The sequence below is a fragment of the Lipophrys pholis genome (genome assembly GCF_963383615.2).
Source record: "Lipophrys pholis genome assembly, chromosome: 11".
NCBI classification, from domain to species: domain Eukaryota; kingdom Metazoa; phylum Chordata; class Actinopteri; order Blenniiformes; family Blenniidae; genus Lipophrys; species Lipophrys pholis.
This window is the reverse complement of record NC_137631.1, coordinates 8,096,843-8,123,648: the sequence shown is the minus strand read 5'-3', so window position 1 is coordinate 8,123,648 and position 26,806 is coordinate 8,096,843.

The following is a 26,806-nucleotide window of genomic DNA, read 5'->3' as shown; positions in this document are numbered from 1 at the left end:
AAAAAAAAAAAAAATGGTTGTTTGGTCCACTTGGTGGCTGAAAGTTTGACGAGTGGTACTTTCGTCTTAGTACTTTAACAACCCATCTTTCACACGTTATGTCTTTGTGAAGTGACAGGCTGAATCCAAAAGCTTATTGAATCCTGCCATCTGTCCTGTCAAGACAAGCAAATATCTCTATATTATTTCTACTCACAATTGGAGTAATTACAGTTATTTAAACCTGATTCTCGTAATACACTTGTACGTCTTTTTACCTCCTGTTACTAAAGATCATTATGTGTCATTTTACTGGTGCAGATCAACTGAGGAAAACCGGGGCTGTACGTGGCCCCTAAACAAAAATGCCTCCAACACCCATTGTAGAAGATGGCCACAAGGTCTCTGCCAACTACCAGGTGCCCATGGGCACGAGAGTAGCTGCTTCTTGGATTGGTTTGCGTACTTCAGTTAAGTATTTTTTGAACATGTTGACTCTTTTTTTGTACTTGCGTTCAAGTGAAAATGATTGGCATGACTGCTGACCAATGACAGCATTCGAATAGATCAATCTCCATTGGCCCTAGAGTTCTGATCAATGATTTGCTGTGGTCAAATGAGAGAAAGTGCAATGATGAACATTCTGGTGAAATGTTATGTTCTCCCTCATTCCCTGGCTGGGCTTGGTTATGTGCTGGGCTTCAGGCTTCAAGCAGGGTTTGAGGGTGTATTTACCCTTTATTGTTTGTACTAAGGTCCGGCAGGAAAGAAAGGATTCCACAGTAGTGAACATTCTCCACACTGGGGTTATTTTTTTCATCTGCTCTGCTCTTACTGTCCGTTTAAGAGACAATTATCCTCCAGGTGGATCTTTGTGTTTTCAATAAACTATGAAATTGTTATTGGCATTTCTTCTTTTTCCAACTGTCTAAACATAGGGAATAAATAAAGCCAAATGAAAGAACACATTCTACGCTTAACATTTGCATAACAAACCCTGGCCTTTCTCTGACATTTAATATAACCTATGAATTATAATCAGCCTCAATAATGAGATGAGAAATACCAAGTCTGTCAGTAAAAGGTTTGCCTCAAATGAATCGCGAGCTCCCCTCCAGATAGCTGGGTTTTATGTTTCCCACTGAAGGCGGGAAGCATGTATTGGAAAAGAACACATTTTTTTCATCCTAGAAAAGTGGCTACCTAATGCCTTAAAGACATTCATTTCAAAGATATTTATCGCGAGTCAGAACAGAAGCGCCTTAGTAATTCCGGGCGAACATTCATATAAATGTTGCTCCAAAGTATAGTTGAGAGCAAAACAGAATAAAATATGGAATAAGTAAATAAAATAAACTCAAGTTGAAGTGATTGGAAGTAAAATGAGTATTGATAAGGATGAGTTGTAGAGACGGATGTTCCACGGGAGGGAAGTGTCCGGCGGTGGTCTGTACTGCATCGCATGCGATAAGTTTGTTGCACATCATGAAGGGCAAGAGAGACGCTGTTCATGTTGATCCATAGTTTGAGCCACATCTATCCACCATACAGACTCTGCTCACTCCCAGCTCACTGCCCCGGCATGCAACTGCTTGACACGGGGGTGTCAAATTCATTTTAGTTCAACTTACTCTAATTCATTAACAGTTATCTCAAGACACTTTTATAGGGGGGGGGGGGGGGGAACCCCAATAATTCCACATGGGCAAATATGAGTGATAGTAGAAAGGAAAAACTCCCTTCTAACCCCAGGAAACCTGCAGAACCAGAGTCAGAGGTGGAGACGTTCTGCTGTTCTGGGTGGGGTTAGATGGATAGAAAGAGACAACACGAAAGGACAGAGAGCAAGTTTATAGTGGGAAGCGATAGTAAAGGACAACAACCAACTCAATAAGATGGAGCGGGTTCAGGCCATTTCTGTATACTTATACTCTTTCACTATGTCGACTGGTCACGTGCACATAAACGGAGGTCGCAGGTCACCTGTTCCTACTTCGCGCTGACGATGATTCTGCTCAGTCTTGATCAGTTGTTGTTGGATGCCTAATTCTGTGAAAAGTAAATTTTTTCTCGCCTGTAAATTCAGATGAACGATTCAAAATGAGCCAACAAAAATCAAACGCGACGAAAGGTCGACTTCTTAAAAATGGAGTCGGAGAACAGGTAAACAGTCGTCCGTCAATCAAACGAAGCGGTGCACAAACAAAACGGCGTTAACAACTGAATACGAGCAAAACAAACTTTTGAGAAGAGATGCGTTGAGTTTACCGTGCAAAGGTCAACGATGAAGAAGCATAGAAGACGGGCTGCAGCTGGAGAGCGAATCATTGCAGCTGAACCACAACACAGAAGCTGGCATGTTACATTCGACAACCCAAAGTAGATCCAGGAAATGAATCAGAGGCTGAAAGTAAACATTTCAGTGGGAGAGCACGGAGGCAGGGAGCTGCTTAACATACAGATCTCTCTGAACGCTACAGCATGAAATTAATTTGTAAAGACGAAAACAAAGGATATTTTCTTTTCAATTTCAGCTGAAGTCAGGTTAAAATTTGTTTTCGTTTCATTGTAAACTCCTATTTTTATTTTCATTTCAGATTTTTTTATTAATTTTTAGTTTTTGTTTTGCTTTACTAGTTTTCAATAACTTCAACTTTGGAAACTCACAGCATTTCTCGGCCTGATGTTAACAAACCGCTGACGGGGTGATATCTATAAAAGGCAGAGTTTCTACAAGATTGTGGCTTTATAATATATAGTTTGATTTTTTGTTTTTATGAACCTTGCAGACCTGTATTTGCACTCGACATTTTACTGCAGTATGAAACTGAAATCATGTTCCCATTCAAAACAAGATTATAAGGATGCAAACAGCACTCCTTATATTACTTACATTTTGAAAAGAAGGTTTGCATAAACGGACAATTCTCAAAACTGTTTCGCTGATGTTGTTGGGCATGTCTCTGCCGAGCCATACAGTGTGCTCTGTATGCATTCCTGTCACTTCTTGCTCAAGGTTGGACCTGAAGGGGAAACAAACCTGCGGCCTTCGAGTCACGGAGCAGCCTCTGTCAGTCGTTGAATTATGAGGGCGAACTGTGTCAGGGCCTCGGAACAAGTTGGCCGATAGTCAGACTCTAAGGAAAGCAGCGCAGACTCTCTTGTACACTTTCAAAAGCAACATTTAGGACAAGAGTCTTTAGATGAGATTACAAATTGAAAGGACAAGCATCTATCGGAAACGTATCCAGATACTGATATATAGGTTGGACAGAGAAATAAAACTAGTCGGTTGAAATGTACACTACTACAACAAACACCCGGAGACAGGTTGTGGAGCTTTTAAAGACTTGCAGCACGACAGTACAACTTCACCTTGTGTGAGGAAGAGCGCACGAAAGTGAAAAGAAGTCCCGACCATCCTATTGTGTCATGATTACACGGACGTTGCTGTGTGAATATTTGAAGGCACGAGGTGGACCGGGGCACCTGGCCGCTCTCAGTGGGACGCTCCATAATCAGCCGGGGGAACAGATTGTCCACTTAGATTTCTGCCTCGTCATCATTTCCAGGCGGCTGAAAGATTTGGCTGATCTTTGCACTGTCCGGAGCCAAGGCCCAACCTTTTTGTCAAACTTTCTTATGGATGAGAAGGTAAACACCGTGTGCTGATATTCACTGGATGTTAACGGCAAATTCAAATCCCTTTCCTAATGAAAAGAAACAGAAAACCTCCAGAAAGTTGGCCTTTATGTAAAAACCGACTGGTTTCATAGAATTACTTTAGTCTTGCACGCACATTAAATTGTAAAAACATATACTATTTTTTATTTTGACAGCATTTCAATGGACTCAGGCATCGGTAGCAACTTCACCCAATTTAGCAGCTGAAACTTGCAAGGCGCAAGATGAACAAGCTGCAGTACGATCGCTCCGGATATTCGGGATGCAAAGGAATTCTAAACATTAGAGCGAGTTGGAAGCCAGACGTTAGTGAAGGATGAGTTACTGCCAACTGCAAACAACAAGGTAAAGTAGTCAGCAGGTCTGCAAGGCACGTAACCAGCTGAGGCACACGCTATAAATAAGGAGAGGACGACTTCAACAGGAACATTAAATATCTATTTGTGATGTCGATAATAAGCCGCTGAGAACGCAAAACTAGGACTTCTGCTTTGCAGGTTTGAGGCCCCAAGAAACAAACAAAACGTAAAAAAAGTTGAGGCTTATAAGGAACCCCAATGTATTCACATATATACCATCCATCCTGGTTACTGGAGCCAGCGCCATGGGAAAAGGTCAAAATCTCCTGGACAGATGACTAGTCCATCACGGGACGTGCAAACACATACACAGTCATACCGACAGGAAAGTTAGACTCTGTTCAGAACAAGGTGGCCGTGCACAACATATGGCCACATCCATTTTAAATGAATTGCTCGAAAATTATTAATAAAACCAGCTTCTTTTTTTTTTCTAAAGTAAGACAAAGAATTAAGCTATATATATATATAGAAAGAGATTTAGATTTTCACCAACATAAGAAAATATTTGAAAACATATTCTCGATTGTTTTGAGGTATTTTTGTACTACTTTTTTTTTTTTTTTTTTTTTTTTATTAAATTCAGCTTTCTTCGGAGTTTGTGTGGATGTGACTTGTTGGGTTTTGGTTTTCCAAATTAGGTACTGTTTTACATAAAAACATTTAGTCTGTTTTTGGAAATTAATAGAAAAGAATTACAAGATAAAACTCAACTATGAAAGTTTCTCCCCGATATAACCTCCTTTATGACAGTTTCTTTGTGTTATAGAATTTATTTTTAATGCAAACACAATTTTGTGAGCTTGTTCTTGTAAACTGATAAGGTAATTCAAATTTTGAAAAAAAGAAAGCTTATTCTAATATCAGATACATCAGTTTCTTTGTCAAATCAACAAAACAGATTTGTAAAAGTCATTACTTTTGCTTTGTTACTCTTGAAATTAATGCGCTTCTGCAATAATTAGCTAGTGAATTGGACAGCTCCTATCTTTCGGTACAAATTTTAAGCTTTTCCATTACTTCCTTGCGAATAAATGACAATACCATAGATTAAATAACCCATTTACACGCAACGTTGTCCAGCGCAAAACCTTTGTGGTCTTTTGGGCGTCCATTTACATGACAATGTTGGTCGGAGCCACGTGTGGAAAACACACTTTGTACATGGCAGAAACTCTGCTACTGCGCATGTGTCAATCAAACTAATAACTGAAATAACACTTTTAACATAGAAAATGTAGAGAAACGACCAGAAGTTTCTCTGCTTCTTAGATTGATGAAACTAAATATCACCTTTTTATTTTCCGTGATCATTTATTTTCCTGATGGTAAGAGCATCTGGGGAAAATACTGCAGAGTTAGAATATAGAGGAATAATTCCAATCACCAATTTACACAATAACCATGATGACATTTCATTTCAGTAAAAGCAGGATGCAATGGCCTGTAGGCGCTGAGGTTCTTTGCAACTTCAATTACACCATTATTACTCATAATCAATCACCTTTAGAGCAGCGCTAGGTGGATGGATTGGAGTTTAATACAATTTTATAATGGTGGCGATCGCTGTTCTGCAGGCTCGTAAAACCCAGAATGAATCTCAGCCGTAGTTCACCACTTTTCTCGGCCACAAATAGCTCGGTGGTTAATCAGAAATTGAAATCAGCGTCATTGTTGTTGTACAGCGAGGTAGGACATGTGTAAACCTGTCCATGAGTAAATTCTTTGAGATTTCGTGAAGCAGAGGAGAGCCGGCGTGGATTGTCAGCTCATGACCATGATCGATGAGTCCTTGTTAAAGTGTGCGCTCGCCTGTGTTTTCACCGTAACCTACTGAATGTATGTGGCAACTGACATTATTGTAATCATTCTTGATTCCAGTGGCCATTTATATATGTTTTTCTTTTTTTTTTTATCTTTGGGGTTACCCTGCTCTCAACGGCGCATTCCTCTTTCACAGAAGCTAGCTATCGCCATATGCTGATTTTCGGCCTCCCCACACTGTGTGGTTTTAACAATCTTTGCCTCTCACGCTGGACGTGACGAATCTGCAGACTGTACGAGGAGAACGCGAGCTGAACCTGAGCCGACGTGATTACGCAAGACTAAAACGCCATAAGCGTACGCCATCCATCCAGGAAAAAGAAAGGCGCAAAGCAAAGACGGGACTCTCGCCGTTGCGGCATTCCTAGGTTGCATGGTGCGTTTCGTCATTGTAGGTCCAATAAATTCAAATGGTGTGTGGATCACGGGTTTGAGCGTCTCTCCAGTGTATTTCCGGTGTCGCCCGGATAACTTCGTCGTCTCATGCTGCATTTCTATTGGTTTTGTTAAGCTGACGTAATCGCAGCAACGATCTCCTTGAATTTCTGACACTACCTGATATGGATCCTGGGCTTACGACCGACAACCTGGCCACCCATGAACCTTGCAGAATGTGTGACCAGTGACAGCGATTCTCCCACGAGCCAGTCTTTCATCTCGTACTGTGTGTGGGAGCTTTTTGGGAATGATTTAGATAAATCATCCAGCAAGGCCAATGAATGACCTTGTAAAGTGTATAAGTAAAAAAAAAAAAATATTGACAGTATTTCTTTCTATTTATCTTCAGAAGTTACTGCTGTTGTTAATTTATGTAACAGGTATTTTGGTGTTTCAGGCCTCGTTTGTTGTGTTTTGAGGGTCCATTTACACCACAACGGTGCAATTCCATCTTGAGTGGGCCAGACTGCTAAAATAGCGCCTTTAAATTTAAACTGTTGTTTTCTAGAGATTTTTTTTTTATTTGCTTGGTGGTGTGGCGCGCCGCATTGGAGCGTCGTGTGCACCGGTTTTGGGCCGTGGGCCTTGTGTTTGACACCCCCTGATCTATTATATACGATTTCTCTCTGGCAGCCAGCGCTGCACAGCCTGGTTAAATTTCTAGCACTCCTCGCGTGACTGACGTTTGAGCATTCAAGTGTTAACAGCTTCCAGAACTTAAAAAAAGATCAATGTAATGACGTCTTTATCCGTTTTTTTTCCCCAAATTTGACGGCCTCGAGTGCTCAGAGTGTGCACACACTCTGGTTGTGCCAAAAACAAAAAAATATGAAAACATAGGACCATCGCTGTGTCATGCCAAAGCTACTTACATTTTTTCATGTTTATCAGCAGATATGGATGTTACTGTGCATCCATAGTAAATAGTATAATATAAATCCATTTTGATCTCACCATTGTAAAGCACATACTGAAGTGGGGCTTAATGTTGAAACTGTTATTTTATTCAAACTCCAAGTTTGTTATCTGTTGTAAAAAATTGTTCTGAATTAAATATTAATACTTTGTTTCATTAAAACAAAGAGATATAGAGTTATCGTCCTTCATATATCGTAATGCAATTATTTACTGGCCGGGCCCACTTCAGATCGAAATGTGCTGTATGTGACCCCTTAAGTAAAATCAGTTTAACGGCTCTGCTCTAAGGTTAACTAAATGAGATTAAAATAAATAACAAAAACCATAAAACATAACAAACTGACAATCTTCATCTATAGTCTGCCAGGATTGGCTCCAGAACCCTCATAGCCAACCTTAAGTTGATTAAAGCTCTATAGAAGATGGATTGATGTGCGAGATAACTGGAACATAATGTCGAGATGCTTCATGGAGGCTTCGATTGTGTTAATTCCTTTAGTTCCACCCTCGTCTGGGGTTCCATACATTAAACTCGAGAATCATGTAAAAAAAAAAAAAAACGTCCTTCTGCCTTCGCACCATGTTCCTGTGTGCTTTGGCCTGGAGACAATGACACACCAAGGACGGAAGGCTCGGAGTCACAACCACTTAGAAAGGTCACCATTCCTCGCCGGCCTCCCACTCGCGATCCCTGTTTGGTTGTGTTTATTGACCCCGAGCCAGAAGCCTCACGGCCAGGCGCTGAGCCGTGTGGCGGAGGACGGGTGTGGGGGCGGGTACACTTTCACTTCTCGCTGCCCAGCCAGTTCAGGCCCCGTGCAGTTAAGGCCACACTCGAAGCTACTTTACAGATTCACAACAAATGAATTCTCATCAGCAGTGTCCATCATACGCATGCTGAAGTGCGTTACGTCAGATCAAAACACTCAACCCTCAATACGATCTCGTGTAATTTAATGTGATGCCGCAATAATGTGAGAGCACAATTTCATGAGACTAAGCCTTGGTCACCGCTTCACAAAAAGCATGCAGCAAATGTCTTGTTTCCATAGTTACAGAAACGGTGAATGTTGAAGAACGCCTTTTGCACGGCGGGCATAAATATGCATTTACTGTACAGCATATAGGAGAGAGAGAGAGCGTGAGAGAGGGATTTTTTTCTTCGTGGACTGCGCTACAAAAAAGAAAAGATATAGCGATTCAGGTTTAACTGCAGTGTTGTTTGCCCCTCGGGAACCCAACTCCGCGCGCGCCGCTTTAAAAGAGAGCCAATTACGGAACGGACATTCAAACTGGGAATACAAGAAAGCATGGTACTGGAGCTCCGGAGAGTGAAACAATAGTTACACTTGTGACTAATTACACTTTAATGGAACTAATTACATGGATAAATACATATCAAGCTCCGTGTGCCTCATTCAAATCATATGTCACGGCTTTTCCGTCTCGCTTGCATGCAATAAATATGTATGTGGCTGCTTTAGCAGGCGTCGACGAGTGCGGTCGAAAAGACGATTAGTCCACACAATATTATCTGTATGTATGTAAATGGCGATGCGTGACACTCCATAGAATCCCACAGAATCACAACAGGCACGTTCACTTATGAGCCCGTCCATCAGATTAATTGTAATCTGATTTTGATTTATTTTCCTTTTTGTCTCACTCTGGCAAGGACACGTGGAGCCGCATTTGAATGCTAACGGGAGAGACTGTCACATTCGCCGACAGCTCCATTGTCATCCCCGAGATGAACAAAGATACCTGTCGTATCGCCGTGCTCCCGTTTCTCCGCTAACCTCAATAGGAGGTGAAGCCTTGTCCAATTGTGGTTTTGCTGCAGCGGGCTGTTGACGCATGTGGTGTGGAACAGTGCGATACACCTGCCCCAGTGGGTGAACTGCTATTATACTCAGTGGGCTTTCATGTTTTTGTGTTTTTTTTAATTTTTTTAATTTAAGGCTTAATAGAGGAAAGGAGAAGGAGGTCATGGACACTGAAAAATTCGGGGGGGGGGGTTTCATACTTTTTGGAGCAACAGAGACTTGCATAAGTTGTGCTCAAGCACTTAATAAAGGGAAATCCACTTAAAATACGTGCTCATAGGGTGTAACGTTGGGTTTTGCTGTTAAGACCTATAGTGTTTTTATAAGTACTACACTGTCTTATGTAGAATAAATGGTACCAGTTCAAAAAAAAGTATTGTAGTTGTATTAATGTAACTCTTAACATTACTTTATATTGGAAAATGGCTCCCAAGGAGGAAGTTTTCAAAAATACTCTGCTCCTATAGAAATCGGGGGGGGATTCAACTTTTCTTAACATAATGCACCACCGCATAACAAATTGTTCTTCGTTCCATTTACACAGCAATGACTAAAAAAGTTAAAAACAATGTAGTTAGTATGCCAGGCCACGAGTTGGCACTATTGGTCGTTACGTTTTCAGTGGCTCCGAGCACCGTGGCGTAAAAAGACCTGTAAAAAACAGCAAAAGGTTTTTGCTGTTTTCACTCTGTCAAGTTAACAGGGCCGGACAGTCCACCTCCTGTTGAGGAGTGTGAATAGAAAGCACGTACTGCAAAACTGAAAATGGGCTGGCGACCCACCAGATTCCAAAATAATAAAATACCCAGCCTTAATAGTCAAATGATATTATTTATACCCAAAGTGTGCCTGTTCTTTGGATAGTAAAATCTGTTGTACAATAAAAAATAACATCTCTGTATGAACACATGTAGCTTTTCAGAAGTTACTCAACACGTGTTTTTCATGCCTAAAAAAAAGCTCCTTTCAACCATCACTGCTAAAATTCTCTGCAATTATGTAATGATGGAAATAATACAGCTTCTGTAGTGCTATTGAAGATGCAAGTAGAACAACAAAATAATAGCTGTCTTTTTTCAAATCCTGTTGGACAGATACATTAAATAAACAGTACGGACGGTAAATTGGGAATTTTTTTCTTCAGGTCTTCTATCGAGGAGGGCTTTGGGCATTTTTTAGGCGCAAATCAGCCAAACTATTGTGTGCAAAGAGAAAGACAAGTTACTTTTTTATTAAAAGCTTGATAGAACTTAGAAAAATGTTTTTTTGAATAGTTTTTCAGAGTTGTAAATCCCCCTGGAGTTTAAAAAAAAAAAAATACATTATTGGGTGTCTGTGGCCCCGGTGGATGCCAACCAAGCAACCATAGCAACCAAATTAAGATGGACAAGTGAAAAATCATGAGCCATTAGGGCTGGACCTGAATATCTGAGTATTCAGTTGTTGTCGTGGTATCCGGATATTCATTTTGAGAATGAAATTTTTGCCACCCGGCAATGTTACCCATTATTATTCACCATTAATTGGGCCCAAATATCCGAAGCACAGAAGTTGCTATTCGGACCAGCCCTGGATAGCATCCCAGCACTTTCGCCATGGTGCTGCTCTCCACAAGGATTGGATGATTGCCCCCGTTGTGTGAGACCTCCAAATACATTTCCTTTCATACACGCAGACGCACACAGGCAAAGACACAAGCGAATACACGGCTTCCAGCAGGAAATAGCATGTGACCTTCCACCTTATCACTCGCGATCGATTACGAGCAGCGTTGCATTCGCACTTAGCCTCTCTGACAACTGAACCGCTTTTTCTCCCACACAGCCAAAAGCTCCTTTTCTGCAAAGAGGTGGACATGCACCAGACATGCCCCAGGCTCTGGGATTAATACTCTGTTGCCAGTGTTTGTTAGTTTTAGGATTTCCCACTTTGTTGTTATCTAATTTATTTATTCACAGCGGGTTTGGCTCCACATGCAGAGATATGTTAACTGAAATTCAATTAAAGGGGTATTTCACTGGTGGATAGAATACATAAAACGCTATGAAAGAGGACTTTTTTTTTTTTACACTTTTTTTTTTTTGCTCTTTAGATTTCTGGAATTGTCATAATTTGTAACAACAGCATTCACCGTATAGTTCCTAATAGAAGAGCATTGCCCCTTATGCCTGGTTTATTTATTACAGAGTTTCACTCACTTGTAACTCGTGACTGCTGGTAACAAAAGTTATCTGTCGGGCAAATTCTGATGTGGAGTTGGATAGAGGGAGACCGGGAAGATGCCGGTGGTTGCAGAATTGTGGCCATTTAGCCTTCTTTTTAACACACGCCAGAATAATACCGGTCATTTCACACATACCTGCAGAAGAACACCGGAGCACAGTGGGATAAAAAACAAAACACACTTCCCATACCCAAAACATGCTACGACTCCACTTGACATTTAAAGTGACAGGCTAAGCATGTAACAATGAAATGTAAAATACTGTAAGGCTTGCAATCGTGCACTGCACATCTATTTGGAACTATACGGTATGTATGCATGCATTTGTAGGAAATACTCACTGTATGTATTGATAACTGATTATTGAATTATTAAAAAAAAAATTATGTTTTGACTTCTGCTGCAAAGACAATATTTTCTTTTTTATTATTGCCACTTTTATTGTTTTGGGTTTTACGTATACAAAACATCTGAATACTCTCAACAGATCACCAACACAAAGCCTGAATTTAGTTAGGGCTGATATGATGAATGGTTGCAAATAGCTGACCAAATAATTCAACAATGTGTGTGATTTCTCTCTAGTCGACACCAGGAATATTGTCAGTTAAATCGCTTGGGCTCACCACCTGCAGGAAGGTTCTTAATCGGTGCATTGTGATCTGGGTGACGGTGCTCAGACTGCCACCCCCGCGACCCGGAAACGGATAAGCGGAAGAAAATGAATGAAAAATCGCTTGGTGTGCCATTCATGGACAGGCTACTCAACTGTCTGCTACTAGTTGGGGCTATATAGCCGTCAGACAGCAATCCACCTTCCCACAACAGTGCAACGTTTTAAAACAACGTCATGAGAAATTAAGTAACAGCATGGTTTTACTGTAGTTTCATCTAAAAAGTGAAACAGGGAAGTATGTAGGCTGCTTCAGATGAAAGAAAAGCCATATAATCACTTCACTATTGCATTGCACAACAATTGGATGCTGACATGCACAGAACAGCTGCTGCTGAGTGGATATCATTTACCCAGGGACACTGCATTCCAGGGTGTACGTCGCAGGGTATAGATCCAGTTACACTTGTCATAGGAAAAGAATTCGAGAAGTGAATGAAATACTTTCCTAATGCATTTTCTTTATACACTTGTCAACTAGTCTTAATTCAAAAAAAGAAATCAATGCCTAAAAAAATATAACCAGTTGCTATCCGGTGTTTGAATTGATGAGAAAGTCACTTTAATAGCTATGGGTGGAATGATTTCCCTTTTTAGAACTTATCCTCTCTGTCATCATTTAGGTTATTTCCACTTCCCGCTTCCCTTAAATGACATCAAAACCAACTTGTACCTGCATTAGTTGAGGTGGCTTCCCCGTGAGTCTGGCTCATTATATTCCAGTGATACATTACACTTAAATGATCCATCCCGCAGTGCTCCCCCTCTGACCACATCCTACCACTCAAGTTTGCAGATGAGCGCGGGAGGAAGTGAAGTGTTTTCTGCCAGTCTGCCTATGGGGGCCATCCACGGGATGCAGATGCCAGTGAGCCCCCGATGAAGAGACTCGAGTGTGCGTATCGAAAGGCCAATGGAGACAGATGGAGGACAGCAGCGTTCAGACAAGCCTCCCTCGTATCGGCTTTGAAAACACGGGAGGTATTTTTCTGCCTGTCATCGCCTGTGGTATAAATTACTGCTTACTCCAAAGAAATGCCACGCACGGCGTAAGAGAGATAAATGACTTGCATGCTGCCGGCATGGAATGCTGGCTTCTCATGTACGTTGGTGATATTTAGCTAAACCCTGCTAGCAGCGTCCCTATCCAAACTGGCAGACTCTGGTCAGAAATTCATTAGCTAGACAAATGCATTCCCAGTATTTGGGTAAATGTTTTCCATTTCTTATGACTTTACAAATGATCCAAAACAGATTGAACCACTGAGAACGACAACAAGTAAGAATTCATGCAGAGGTGAGCTGAAATGGCTTGTTGGGCGTGGGCAAGGCTTATTGGGTGTTAAAGCTGGGTGCCGTCTCGCCCCGTGAGGACAAACTTGATAAACATTATGATTATGATTCACAGCGCGGGGGTGGGGGGGGTGGGGGGGGGGGGGGGGGGGGGTGATTGATGTTTTTCACCTGATGAGACCTGGCAGTCATTTCTCAGACAAAACAGCTCCACAAATCAAACACTACAATTCCTTTCACCTATGCAGTCAGCATGGGAGTCCAACCATCAACAAAGCGTCACTTTTCTAATCTCCTTTGCAGCAAGGATTAGCTTTGACAGGAAGTTGTTTGAGGCCGTGCCGTTCTTAAAGTTCTGCCAAGGAATTGCCTTCATCCAAACGTCTCAGAAAATGTTTAGTCGGGGAGCAATGATTCATCAATAGTATTAGAACATAATTATCAGGCTTTTCACCACAACAATGCATGTGCAATTTATCTACAGGGTGGAAAAAGCATAATTAATCAAGGTGCGATGAATCTCCTCGCTCTACAAGACCAATTAATTTGCCATTATTATTAGTCAGTAAAATGCTTGTTTTTTTGCCTTTTTTTTTTTTTTTTTTTACTTCTCTCACACAAAGATGTGTGATGTGCAGCTTCAGGCTGAATAGCGGCATGAAAATAACTTTGGCATTCAAGACTGCCAAGGTTCAGAGATTTAACCACTAAAGAAAGTGTTGAGGTCAACAGGGGTCAAAATGTTGACCTCCAAAGTCTGGGGGAGGATAAAATGGTCAAAATAACAACGAGCCAGGCCTGGTGTGAGGTCAAGACTCAGAGGCAATGCTGGCTTCAACAATTTGTGGTAAGTAAAGCAACGTTTGGTATATACAGTAGGTAAGCAGTCCTTTGTATAGATGAAACAAGGGTCCCAAAAATGGTGTATGCAAGAAACACGCACGTGTGATCAAAACTAGATAGATCCAATGAGCTGGTCACTGTGCCATCCGAGACTAAAGACACCTGCAGCGACAATGAATAAATAAAGTAAATGACAAGATTTGCTTATAAGAATCGATGTGACTATAAACTGGTTTGTATTAAGGAGTAAAGCAAGCACAAGTCCTTTCATATTAGTATCAGAGGCTCCAGATTGAATACAAATGCTAAGAACCTATTTCATTGGTGAGAGGTTCAACCTGTCTTATTCTAACCTCTGATGTTAAGACTCTTTGCTCTTGAAGTGTTTTGTATCATCGTACCAAGATCTGAAGAGCTCTCTAAGACCTTCAGAAGAGTGTAGTTAATGCTATCGAATCTGGCCGGCAATTTGAAAAAGATTTCTAAATGATATGAAACAGATTATTGCACTGTGAGAAAAGTTATCTGCAGGTGCTGTAGATGTGTGCTCAGCAGATTGAGGCCAAGAGACGAATTATTGACGGTAGGAATCTACAAAAGAAGTATATAAAAACCTACTTGTCTGATTACAATGATTGCTGGGTAAAATCTGCACTGTCACTGGCCAGCGTTTCATAAGTAGCAAACCCGTCTCTACCAAATAGCTGAAACGCACATCTGCATATCAGACTATGTGAGTAGCCATAATGACTCATAAAGACAGGTTTAAAAACACAGGAGGGAGTAAAACATGACGAGAATGTAGCAAAACACTCAATTAAGTAGATTCACTTTGGCTAAGGGCTGTAAACAATAACAAGTCATTGGATGATTGCTTTCGAAGCAGTAACGTCAACGTGGTCCAGCAGTCATCCGTTAGGTGCCAGCAAGAGTTGAGCAAAATCAAAATATTGGGAATTGATTATAGTCACTAGGGACTTCTGTAAAACGAATAATAGCTTGTGTTGTTGTGTAATAATGTCTGTCTTACTGATGTGTAATATTGTGGAGTTGCTGTGACTCATTACCTGAGCGAATGACAGCTGAATCTATATCAGTTAGTTGAAAGGAACACGCACTACGATCTAGATGTGAACGCATCTTAAATGCAATGGGATGATGAGGCGATCACAACAAGCAGCAACTATGAAACAGCTGGGATAAATTACTAATGTGTAAACACCCCGAAGCGAACGGACCTGCACACCAATCAGATAAAGACCCAGGTGATGTCTGTCAATACCTCAACAGAACCCCCAATCCCCATCAAGGGAGAGGAACTGGAGTGCATTGAATAGTTCATACCTGGGAAACTGGAAGATCTGGGTCTATCGCTTCTTCTTCGCCTTTTGGCTAAGATCAAGTGTAGCATCTGTTCCCTTGTGACCCTGAATTGGATAAGTGGGATAGAAGATGGAAGGATGGATGGATGGAGCAAAGCACAAACCAAAGCTCAGGACATGGTTGGGTGGGGAAGTATATTGTGGCCTCTTGTCCCCGGTCGGGATGAAGAGGTAAAGTGAGTGAGACAAGCCCTTACAAATATTTGTAATTGTTTAATGAAAGTCCCTAATGCATCACGGGTACGATGAAAACAGGCTACCATTGTTGTAACTTACAGTTGGCCATAGTTCATGTTGCTGTTAGAAGGACTGAGTTATTTCAATGTTAAAATGAAAGCTTTTTTGTTGTCTCTGTCTACCTGATGGAGAGCGATAGGAGAGCGATGGGAGAGCGATAGGCGCTTTCAGTTCTTCAACTGTTATCATGTGTGACAGAAGTAAAAGTATTGATGTTATTGATATTACTGCAACTGTAAGTTTGTCAATGTTTTAAACCACAAACAGGGTGGTGGAAACTGATCCCAGCTGACCATGGCGTAAGGCATAGTACAATTTTCAGTGACGAATTAACTGAAGTTTGTGGACTGCAGGAAGAAACTGAGAAAATGCATTATCATTTGACATCGTAACAAGTTATAATGTGCCCACTATAATGCAGTCATGCTACTTATGTAGAGTCGCAAATAAAGTTACATGTAACAAAGTGGTGTAAACTGTGGCAGGATCATAAATAATTGCTGGGGCACCGTAGACCTCCGGTACCCAGGGGTCGTCTCCTGCCTAGTGTGTACTGTGACAGACTGCAGCCCCCCTGTGACATGATAAGTGGTTTAGCAAACGGATGGATGGTTGGATGCCTCCGACATAAACATGTTCCTGTTTTTACAGAATGTAAAATCAATAAGGAGGTTCTTTGTGTTCAGTCACAAGCCGATGAATCATTTACACGTAAACAGCAACAGATTCAATTTCCAGTCGTCAGCATTTTTTTTACTCAACTTATATGCCACTTTCTCTATTTAACAGATGATACACATGATATTTGTTCAAGAATGTCCTTACTTGGCGTATCTCTTTTCAAACTGTTTAAAGCTGCATGGAAAAACTTCAGTCTTTCTTACACCTGTGAGCTACACATTATGCGAGTCCTACACACCATCTACGGAGACTCTTCCACAAACTAAGAAAAGAACGAAATTAATCATTCATTCCTGGAGCGCTGCTGGGCCCTCGTTTTCGGTATCAGCCGTACCGCAGCCCACCGCTGACGAGCCACACTAAGCAAGGTCATTAGTGGAGAAAGAGCCCGCCTTTGGTCCACAGGGGCATCTGGGTCGGACTTGGACATGATCCAAGCAATGAGACATTCAGGTGACGACAGAGAGAGAGAGAGAGAGAGCGAGAGAGAGAGAGCGAGAGAGAGAGAGAGAGGGGAAGTAAAGGACACAGAGTCACAAAGAGAGTCCGGAGACAGGAGGTGGGAGGAAGAGATGAGGCGAAAGAGTAGTAGATAGGATGGAGTGGATAGTCTGGGAGGGAGCTTAAGGACGAGAGCTCGGGGGAGAAAAGCGAGGTCCTGTTATCTGGAGAGAGTGGCAGGTTGTGTGGGGGTGGGGGGTGGGGGGGAGCCATCAGGGTCTAATGACCCACCGCTCAGCCAGAAGGGGCAGAACGTGTGCAAAATGCCGTGAGAGCAAAGGCATCCGTCTGGAGAATTACTGACATGAAGTAAACAGAGCAGGGTGACCACAAGTAGTCACACAAAAATAGATTGAGCTAAATGATGCATGCTTTAGTCCCCCCACCCCTAAAAAAAAGAAGAAAAAAAAAGCAGCAGCTCCAGGAGAAAAACAAAGCAGGAATCCACAATTTGTTTGAACTGTCAATGTGCTTTCACTTAATTTGAGCTTAAGCAACCTATGGTTAAAATAATGCTGAATAATCCAAGTTGTTAATGTCGAGAGGAGATTTAGGGTGACGTGCTGTGTGATACAGAAAGTGAATGAAAATTATTATTATTTCTAAAAACAAAAAATACTATACATAAGCACCTAAAAGGCAAAATACGGCTTTCCAAGTTAAAAAAAAAAAAAAAAACTCATTAAAAATCAACATGAAGTCGAAACTTTGAACCGAGCTGCATGGCTCTCAGAGCTTTTTCTTTCCTTTCATAGCCAGAAAACCTTGACATTGATACGACTTTACATACATGAGTTTTTTGAAGTTGCCAAGAAATGACAGGCAGGAATCGTAAAACAGGTCAGATGACGGTCATGTCAGTATAAAAACTGTATTACGGACAGAAAAGCAGCATGCGTCGACATTGGTCTGAGAGCGAAAGGAAGTTTCAGGCAAATCCTGTCAGGAAAACTTACATGAACGCTTTGAAAAATCATGGGTATCTATATATGTCACAGCCCATCAGAATGCATTTATTGTATTGCAATGTAAACCATTATTATATTCTATATTTTTTATTGAACAGAGCCATTAAACATTCAAGAGATATGGATATGCTTGATACCCTGGAATATCTGTTTACAACAGCAGCTCTTTCCAGTTGTCGACATTTTGGGATAAGTCTTCCTTCAAAAGCTTCTTCAGTTTAGTCAGATTCTGATGTGGTCCGCACTCTGAGCTCATTGACTCAAAGAGTTTACATTGCTTGACGTTATTGTGAAATAGACATTTTGTTTCCACCTTCACTCTACCTTAGGAACCGTCGCGATTAGTCTTTATCCTTCAAACACAATCATCCCTCCACAACGCTTCTCAATGTGGACGATGTTCTCATGATGTTGTCATGTCTGTATGTCCCACTGTTTAGTTTTTTTGTTGTTTTTAAGCATTGTCAAGTGCAGAGTTAATATACTTTACCAATTCAACCTTGAATTCTTCAGTCCACCGAACATTCTCTCAGTATCATTGTGGAGAGTCAAAGTACTTTTTGGCAAACCCCGGGAGTACAGACAGTCTATTTTAAAGCACCGGTGTCCTCCTTGGTGTCCTGCCACCGACACCCTGGATCCCATTTACTCAGAATATCTTATATATGTATAAAGAGTGCAAAATTGCACACTTACACAAATTGATTACACTTTCAGATTGTGTGTCTTGATGATGACTTACTAAGAATAACACAATGAGTCACGCCATGCGCAAACAGGAGAGTTCCAATCTTAGAGTCTTAATGTTCCCCCTGTAGAAGGCATTGCTTACATGTTTCTTCCTCCTGTATACCATGTGATACCATGGAAGGAATTATCAAGCATATCACAGTGTTACAACCAAAAAGTCAGAATTTGGTCAAATAGATAGAAAAACACCATACGGGAAATCAGGGATGCGCCGATACCACAATCCAAGGACCAAGTACAAGTACAAGTATTAACCTTTAGTTACTTGCTGATCATCAATTTTAACAATTCTCCACTGACATCACTCGGCCTCTCTTGCAAACCCGCAGGCGACGTTGCTGACGGACGACGTCACGTAATACTCAGCAGGTTGTATCACCAGGTTGTATCGGGGATCGTTCAGGACGATAGGCATCTCGTGCAGTTTTGGACCCAATGGCCGATACTACCATTGGTATTGATGCATCCCTATTGGAGATTATTTCTCACAAAGTCAGAATTATTCAGGTATAACACAGAAAACCTCTCACCTCGATACCAGCGGGATCCGCATTGAATCGGTTTGCACCTTTGTACCAACACAATCTAAACAGCCACGATCATCATCAACTCAAGCATTTTTAAATGGAGCAAGTTCAATGGGCATAGTTTAACATAAATCAAATCAAACTTTATTCATACAGCACTTGTCATACAAAAGGTTATAGCACAAAGTGCTTCACATACTATAACAATAAAAACGCACTCACATACGCATGCACACGACAACACACACACATGACCACACACTTGCACACCACCAACCCCAACTAAATAATAATAATAATAAACTCTCCCCTGTGTTTTGTGCGATCTGGTAGACAGAGCTGTTACTCCATATCCATTAAGGACAAAACTAACTACGGTGATAGTGTGTGTCATTTTGTGTCCCCTTGGCTTGTTTCTACAGAAATAAATCTTTCATAGATCAGGCCCAAAGCCAGGTCTGTATTCTGCGTATGATAGATTCATGACCAATGATTCCTTCAATTCTTTGACTCTGACCGCAGGCATTTCTTTTGTTGTTTTTTTCACCTCACTGAGCAATCTACAGTATATTCTAGCTTTGGCATCAACTTGGAGTAGCAGCCACATTTGACGGCAGTGCCTTTATCCGTGGAGCAGTGAATAGCAAAGGTCTTCAAGATTGCTTTGTTACCTTCACAAAAATATTTCCTGTAACTGAACCAACTAACACTCTCTGCTTTTAAGAGTCTCTTCATTTCATGGCAGGCAACCGGGAATGTGTTTTTCTCCCTGACAGAGAAAGTTGTAACAGGAAAACTTGTAATCTGCTGTGAAATAAAGTCCATCCTAACACTTTCCTTTCAACTCAGTGCTTGCCAATTTGGATTCCTGCAGTTTGGCAGGGAAGGGCATCAGGACAGAAATCATAAATTGGAGCTTTGGATCTTTCTGCTAACGGGCCGTGCTGGGGATTCCTGCACACAGTGTCAGCATTTCAGCAGAAAGACAGCAGGCAGTCCATCTCTATTCTCAGGTAATTAAAGGCTTTGACCTGCTCCCTCACCGGGCCTTCGAGACTCAAGGGGTGTTGAGTATTACATCTGCACTCCCCAGAAAACCCGAGCTCATTGGTCATGAAGAAGCTGAGCTCCAAAGATCTTCCTTTGATGTCCCAGTGTTAACATTGTAGATGCATGTCAGCTAAAACACCAAAGCTGTGTCAATGCAGCAGTATTTTTGGTCTGGACACAAAATGCAGGGGAACAAAGAGGCAACATTTAACTAGAAGCTATTTTATGTGTGAGCATCCCATTGAAGGGGGCCAACTAAACCAAAAGTAAAGAAAGTGTTTGTAGCATTTTAGGTGTCTGTTTACATAACAACAGTGGCTGAATTCACAGAAAATGCCACTTTTCTGAAATGCTGCTACTGCGTATGCGCACCAAGGCTCGAGCAATTAGTTCTACACATATGCAAATAGATGGACAATAACAACGGCTGCCTCCAGAGTGGCATAACTCCCAGTCTATATTGTCCTGGGTCTCGGTAGTTGAGTCACACGTAATAGCAAACCTACTTTGTGGTCTGCCCATACGAATGTCGCTATTGTTACTGTTTGTACTGCATTGTCCTCTGCATGTATGTGTGTGTGGTTTCATTACAAAAAAATAACGCTAAATCATGGCCTGGCATGCGAACTACATTGTTTTCTGCTGTCTTTTTGTCATTGCCCAGTAAACAGACATTGTTTTCAAATATTGTAAACGCAAAACCTTTCTGAGACAAAAATGCAAGTATGATGTGCTTTCACTTAAAACCTCAATTAAATGCAGCCTCACATTGTAAAGCTGCATTTAAAGCACATTGGGAGCTATTACATCAGTGGGAAAAGCACCAGATAAGTGAATTCCATTTACTATGATGTGATGCAACTAAGCAGGTACAAGCAGAAATATGATCGATGCTTCTTGGAGGGTCATAAAACTAGTTTTATGATCCTCCAAGAAGCATCGAGATTTGGTTGCAAATTTATTGTCAATACCATTTTCAAGAAGGACTTTTCCAAGAGGTCTTTGAACGCACCGCAGCAAGTGCAAGGAGGTCCGGTGCAATTTACTTGCACTCACTACAACCTCCATGGCAGGATTCAGGATTATGTTATTTGCCATTATATTATTTACAAGACCACAAAAAGCTGACGCCTGTCACCCTCCTCATCACCCAAAAGTTTTGGGAATAGCAGCCGCATTTTTATGCAGCTGCAGCATGGGAGCATGTCTGGGATTCAGTGTCTTGCCCAAGGACACTTTGGCATGTTGACAGATGAGACTCGAACCTGCATCCTTCCGATTGGGAGACAACTGCTTATTTACGCATATATACCTGTACCTATTTTATTAACCTGATTTGCAATGTTTGCCGCCATTTTACAAAAGTAATCAGGTATTCGTTATGACTTTTATCCAACACAGGGTTTCTATTACAATTTTTTTGGTATAAGCAATATGTTTTCTGCATTGTATCTGTCCCACTGAGCCTTTTAGTAGGTTATAGTCGGGGTCGGGCCAGGAAAGGCATATATGTGAAAAAGATGTACAATCAAACTAAATTAAGTGGAAAATATCCAATTTGGATAATGTCGCAATTAACTCAAAGGCACATCAGATGCAGAAAATTAAACCCAAACAGAGAAAGTGCCGAATATTGTGTCCAAACTGCAGGCAGTGTGAAGAGAATCATTGCAGCTTTGTCCTCTGACAATATTGGAATATTGATCCTCGTCTTTGTTATGCACTGCTGAATGTCAGCTGTTGGGTCTTTTATGACATGTCTAACAACACGCTCTGAGTGATTGACTGAACTTTTAATGAATAATTAAACTGGCATTGCGAACAAGAACCAGAGGGACGCCACTGAATGCAGAGAGAGAAGATGTGCCGCTCTGAAGTACGGCTGAGGGACGGACAGCTAATGCACTTTCACCCCAACAGCTTTAGATAAACAACGGAGTGCTCAATGTATTAAAGCACTAAAGCAGTTTCAAGGACTTTCTGTAACTCCGGTGAAACACTGACTCCAAATCTATGGTTCTTTTCCAGTCCACCTTTATAAAATGTTGCTGATATACTCACATTTTACATATAATATGTAATTCCATTCGCTTTGACCCGAGCCACTCACCCACAAACACCCAATGCAAAGGGACAGCACGGCGTCGCTCACCTGGTTCCACGAGGGGAGTCCATGGTGGAATATAGAGTGGATTTTAATTATGATGCTGTTCTACTTTTCACTCCAACACGGGGCTATTAATTCAGAGAGACAATCGTGCCCCGGCCCTTTGAGCCTCCCGAGACATGAAGGCACATTGCTTTGACAATGTCAGCTCTACAAAAAGATCTTACACAACGTTTTTTGGCGAGGAGAGAGACATATTAACGCAATTCCATCTGACAATGGGTATATAATACAATCCCCACAATGAACCTCGTGGCTGTTTTCTGTGCAGAATGACTGAGAACGCTATGATCAATATAATACCTGATGAGGATAATAAAAACAGCACGCTACTCTCGAGTCTCACTGTGACAATTGTAATAGTGATGTTTTGCTTTTTCATAGACCTCGAGACAAACGATTTCTTGTGTGTTTATGTAACTTAAGCATTCTTACATCATGATTTGAACAATGTTTTTGACCAACAACAATAAAACACAATAAAAGTCATTCTTGTGATTGAAGGCTTCGGTTAAACTCTCATGTAGCCCTGGCAATAAACAGTCCTAAACGCCGTCAGTGAGCGTCAGGGTACAAAAGAGGCCTTTCTGGCCTTGTCGTGGCCTTTCACAAGCGTTAGCCGCTAAGTGTTGGGGCATCATCTGACAAAATGATTCGGGGGTTTGTACAGCCAAGATGAAGAAGTTTAGACCATGAGAGAGAAAGCCGCTAACAAGAATCTGGGGTGGCATTTGATGAAGATAAGCGCTGGCAAAACCTGTCTGAAGATCCAATCTGTGGCCTTTACAAGTAAAATATTAGGTTTAGGTCTCTCTCTCTCTCTCTCTCTCTCTCTCTCGAAATCATTAGAACATTTTAAAAATAGGATTACCCTGTTCTTTAATCTTTAAAGAGGTACTCCACTTTTTCCTCAAGGATAAAGTTATCTGCCTTTCTTTTTGTTCCTGGATCAGACGTTGTGTGCACTTTACATTTAATGAGGTATTTTACACAGTGGATTGTCCAAGAGAGAATACCATGTAAGGCGTAAATCTCCTCGTCTTTCATCTCCTCGAAGATCACAGAAGGTGCAGACTGGTATTATTTATCTTTCATATAGTCTCACTGCTCTTATGCAATGGAATATGCCGGAGCTATGTTGTTACCGAAGGGGTGTTTCATGTCTGAGTGCCTGGAGACACATTTTATTCACAATATTAAACTAAATGCAGACTCATACCTCGAACGCAAACTGATATGTATCTAAGAAAAAACAAGCCATCTAATATATTACAAAAGCATTATTTTAATTCAATTATTTAAAGCAGCTACGCTCACACAATTTGATGATACACTTGCATTTAACCAAATAACATATATATATATATATATATATATATGATGTGATGTTGTTGTGTGTTTCCTACACTGCACAGTTCTAATAGTTCCACCTGTGGAAGGTGAAATCTCATGCACGCTCAGAGAGCTCATGCAGACTGCACACAGAAAGTCCTTGTTTTCAGAGTCTAACTAGGTTCTTAATGCTGTGAGGCAGGTCGCACCACCCAAATGTGGTTCAAATCCAGGAAGCAATAACGAATTAGCTCAATAGACTGACCCAATTTATGGCGGAAATCTGACCCATTTGAAATATCCAACTTTAAAATAACACAGGTGAAGCAAAATGTGTGAGACATTAGAATTAGGTCAAGAATGATGATGGCGAGACAAAGTTTTCCTGTCACCCATCAGAGTAGAGAGTACTGTGAATCAATTACGCTCCTCCCTGCAGCCTTCCCTTACCACGTCCTGCAGTGGGCTGAGAAACGCACTCACCCCCAGCCATATGCTAATCACACTCCCATATGTCGCATGCGAGACTATCAAAGAGCCCCGAGCACCCAAAGGACAGAGGATGATGCTGAGAATGCGCCGGGTGCCGCCGGATTAGAGGCAAGTCGTTGCCCTGTGCAAGTCTTTGGGTTACAGCCTAGAGAGTGAGAACGACAGGATAGTGACTAGGATGGTCTGGCTCACAGCGGACCGCCAGATGGAGAGATTGCCCGTGGACATTCGCACTTCGTAGGACAAGAGTGCGTATATGCCGGTGCCAGAGAGCAACCGACATAATCTCCTCTTTGACAGTGTGTAAATCGCACTGCAGCCATGTCTGTAATGGCTGCAGCCATGCTGAAAGCTATTTTCGCTGTCAAGTAAGTGGACGTACGAAAACCAGTCAGGATCCTCAGACCAACAAAGGATCCACACACAGTCTTGTAAAGATTTGTCTGTGCACATTCAGGTTTATTTGAAACACTTGACTGAAATGCGAGACGCGTTGGAGTTCGTCCACACATGGTCATCATGAGATACTGAAACAGGAAATAGCTCTGGCCAAGAAAATACACAGGACAATTTATGGCTTACAGAAGATGTAGTCAATTTAAAACCAGGAATGTCAAATACATTTTATTTCAGGGGTCACATGGAGCCCAATTTCATCTTGAGTAAGCGAGCCTGTTAAATAGTGCCATAATAATCTTGAAATTTAAACGTCAACATTCAGAGTCAACAGAGAGAAAAACAATTACTAACAAAAAAAAGACTACAATCTGATCATAAAGCCAATTGTATTGATTTCACCAGACGCAAAATACAGTGAAATGTCCCAAAACCTCTCCTAAGCTGTACATGTGTTTACAAACCTGCCCCGACAGCTTGGCTTAGAAGTTTGATAGCAACAAGTTATCTAGCATTCATGGCAACATCGACGATATCTCAGCTCAGGTCTCAGTCTTGTGTTGTGTCCACTACTCTTAAAAAAAAATGTACTTAAATCTATGTCTTCTTAGAAATTTTCACAATCTGCCTGGTGGTTTGGCCGGATTGGGGCCTCTTGCGGGCCGGTTTTGGCCCACCAGCCTTATGTTTGACACCCCTGATATAATGTTTCTGGCTGTTGTAGTTCATAGTGGCCAGAGAAGATGTCTTCAACAGGTCATGGTGGCGTCTCTCCACAGTCCTGAGAGCTTGGTTTGTCCACAAAGCATTGCAGAGTTTTAAAAACAGCATTATATGCTGATGATAGATGATTGTCATCTACCTCTGGAAAGGTTGTCCTTGTTTGACGTAGATGACTCCTTTAAACCTCCTTGTTTCAGTATTATAGCCGATGATGGGATCTGGATGAACGCCCAAACGTCTTACTTGTATGTTGTAGTCTGGGGTAAAAATAAAATGTTTCTAATTACAAATGTAGACACTTTAAAATGTACTTTGATTTAATAGAAAAACCTTTTCATCAATTTGATGGTTAAAAAAAAAAAAAGAAAAATCTGCCTACACACATCTGCATTTTCCAAGTGATGGAAGGCATCACAGTGACCCAGCTAATGCTGTCACAAGAAATTTCGATTATAAAAGCTCAGACGCCTCGCACTCGAGACAAGGGTATTCAGCTTTTCATTGTGTGCTGTGTGATGGGGGCTCGTCACAATTGTGATGGGTCTTCAGTCTAATTGACTTGCTTTCTTTCACCCCTTAGTATTTCTGAATGCTCGACTAAACAGGTTGTGTTAATCACAGGTTGCAAAATCAATAGAGAGAAGTGACGCAGGGTGGTCTTACTGGCAGAGGCTGAAATGAGTACACAATCAGTCAGAATCGGTGAGCTGCACTTCGCGCTCGGAGCTTCAGAGTATATTAAGATGATGCAGACAGCCCGGAGGCAGAGCTGTAGACCTGACAGCACAGGAGCACTCGGGGTTGCCGGGTACTGTGCGGCCTCAGTCAGAAGCCGTGCCCCACACGCTGTCAACATCTCAGCAATGAAAGGTCCTCGGTTCAAGGCACACGTGTGCATACACCCCCCACCCCCCCACCCCCCTTGGCTCACAGCTAAAAATATTCAGATATTCTCTCAAGGTAGGACAGAGGTACTTACGCTACAAAAAAATAGAAGTGCAATTTGTGATGTAGATAGAAGGGGGATCATTTCTATTAAAATGCTGAGATTTACAACTTTATCAAAACGTCATGTTAAATGGGACTACATGATGATACAGGCGCATCGGTTGCAGAGACCTACTTTAGTTTAAGCTTTTGGGAGGAATTTCTGGAGATCTATTACACCGTTAAACACTTCTCAAGTCACCGTTTCTTGTAACTACTTCATTTCTTGTATCAATTTTATTTTGAATTGTTTTATTTTAGAATAAGTATCTGCTTCTGTTCACATGTATTAACATTCATTTTTTTGACTTGGCTTCTTTGTAATATAGCGTTTATTTAATTGAATTTCATCGACTTACCTGGGCATTGTTTTGCTAATCTAATTGCTGCTTTTCAAATATATATATATTTTTTTTAAGGTGATACAGGTAAAGATAAAGGTATTATACACCACACAACAAGTTTGGTTTTAGCGTGAAATTTCAAGATGAACCTAAAATGCACTATAACCTTTACAGGTGAACTCAATGTGACCTTCTCTAAACTATAAAA